Consider the following 2,500-nt stretch of genomic DNA (forward strand, 5'->3'; position numbering starts at 1 on the left):
AGTGGTAGTGGTAGTGGTAGTGGTAGTGGTAGTGGTAGTGGTAGTGCCAAATTTAATTTTAGAAGGTCTGACAGTAGTTTTGATATTTTCAATGAAAACAATGTGGAAAACCTAAGACAAAAAGCAAAGAAACAGTACAATAATTATTAGAGTACTCGAACCAGCTAGGTGAAAGCGGTGGAAAAAGTGGAAGTCGAAAGTTTTGATAATCGCACACAGTGTAAAGATTAACCACTTACTGGAAGCTTGCCCTTTTTCAGAGAAAACTGGAGTGCCTAGAGTAATAATTCGGATAAGAGTAGAAAGCCAACTCCATGCACAAATGAGGGGTTTTCATGTGACGTCATCGCCGCCATATTGGTGGACGAAAACAAAAGATCTCTCATTAGCTCCTTTTGTTCGTCCATCAGCAGTTGTACATTGCAGTATTGTTGTGTCTCTAGAGATTGGTTGCAAACAAGTGTGCGTATGGCACCAAAGAAAGGCCGAAAGGAACTGACATGTAATATTATTCTTGTCTGCCATCGTTGTTTTTATGGTTATCATCGACATAGTTATCGTCAAAGAAAATCAAAAATTCTTTGAACAAATTTTGGTATCGTCATCATCATCATCATCGTTATGACCTCGATGAAGACAAGAACGCAAAAACACGCGGTGCACAAACAATTGCTTTGCACAACCCGCACGTGCATTTTGCATTTTGGTACCTTTCTGTTCTGTTCTCCTCTTAACAACGATGTGAAATGACCAAATATGAGGCTCTGAGCACATGACGATAATGTTTTGCTTTTTTTTTCTCTTACTGTCCGTACCCTTTATATCAATTTAAGGTAATTCCCTTGAAGATGACGTACTATCCAGATTTTTGTCAAACTTGGTACAGGACATTCACAAAATAAAATAAAAAGATGGGGTCACCGCGCTTGTTTTCGCGCTTTCGCCCTTTATTCTAAGTGTTTTTACCGAATTACGCCAGAAGCGTTCGAAACTCAATCAACCGTTATATAGCTAAAGGTACTGAATATTACTGAAAACTTGAGCCTACTTGTTTGTCCGGGCTAAAATCTTTCAGTAACGTGATTTCAAATGCTCAATCTTGCAAAGCAATGCAAGCAAATTAGACCTGCTACATCATCACCTCACACCCAGTGTCTGGCTCAAATGCAGTTTCACGGCATTTATATCATTTATATATAAGGACTATACCTTCTACCAACCACATTCCATTCCATGTTTATTTCCGAGCGTAAGCAAGATCATGACACAAAGAAAGAGCAAGCGTTGTCCATGACTTTTTCGCAATCTGATTGGTGTATATCCCAAAATTAGCGTTCCTGGTTGGCTATTACAATTGCGTGACACATTGACGCGAGCATGACGCAAGAAGCGTTGTCTAGTTAATAAATTGGTGTTAGTTTTTCATGCGTCTGTCCTGTTATTGATCATGAATTTCGTCATAAAATTTAACATGTTTATTCAAGATGCAAAAGCCTAAGTTACAAAAGACATCTTGAAAGAGACGTAAAGAGGTCATCCCTATGTTAATACTCCCCAACATAAAACAAGCAAAAAGTATTTTGGATTTCTTGAAAAGGAACAACTGGAGGTCGACCAAATGAAGTTTCCCTGAAAAAAAGTATGAAACATATATAAACTATGTACAATAAATATATAAAACATGGAATTGAAAATTATTTACAAAAGAATTCCGTACTGACGATCAATAAAAGCGATAGTTATAGTTAACTAATGAATATTTAAAAAGCGCTTCAGTGCACTCTTAAAACGGCTCAGGCTACCAGCTTCAGCAATGGACCCTGGTAAGCTATTCCAGTTCCGCATAATTCGAATGGAAAAAGAGTATTTATATGGACTGCACTTAGCTGGCTTAACGTATAGCTTATACGGGTGGTTTAAACTCAAAGAGATGGTCAACGTTTAACTTGCTTATACCAAAAACGATCTTATAACATTCAACTAAAGAAAGATATAATCTACGCTTTGAAGTGTAGGCCACTTCAACTTCCCCACGTTTTTGCCCAAGAGCAAGCCGGGAAGCTCTTTGATTAGTATGAATTCCAGACCCCGGGGTAGCATATTCAAGAACTGGGCGCACAAGAGATTTGTATAACGCAGAAAATGCATCCCGATTTGACAAGCCTACTGTTCTGTGAATCAAGCCCAACAATTTGCTTGCTTTATTAACGGTCACATTGACATGTTCACTCCAAGACTATGACACCCAGGTCCCTGAAGCACTTTACGGTTTTAAGCCTCTTATCCAATGAATATATGGGGAGGGAAAGATCTTGTTTGTCAGTTACGCGTAGTAATTCGTGACGGTTGGTGATCAGGCCCCGGGGAATTGTAAGGATTTAGGTTTCTCAACGGTGGGAGACCTCATTTGCGTTACAAAACAGTTGACAATTTAGAAACCACAACATCAACGTATATAGGGAAATTTCCATAATCTTCCAACGTAAACACAGTTGAGAAA

At 38.6% G+C, this 2,500-nt stretch overlaps 1 protein-coding gene across 1 annotated transcript in view; it reads left to right on the top strand.

Annotated features, from left to right (window-relative positions):
- The window catches only part of LOC137974319 (NFX1-type zinc finger-containing protein 1-like), a 55,704-nt gene that overhangs the window by 30,348 nt on the left and 22,856 nt on the right, over nucleotides 1-2,500 (top strand). The window lies entirely within an intron of this gene.

This window comes from Montipora foliosa, chromosome 10 (assembly GCF_036669935.1).
Source record: "Montipora foliosa isolate CH-2021 chromosome 10, ASM3666993v2, whole genome shotgun sequence".
Classification (NCBI taxonomy): Eukaryota; Metazoa; Cnidaria; class Anthozoa; order Scleractinia; family Acroporidae; genus Montipora; species Montipora foliosa.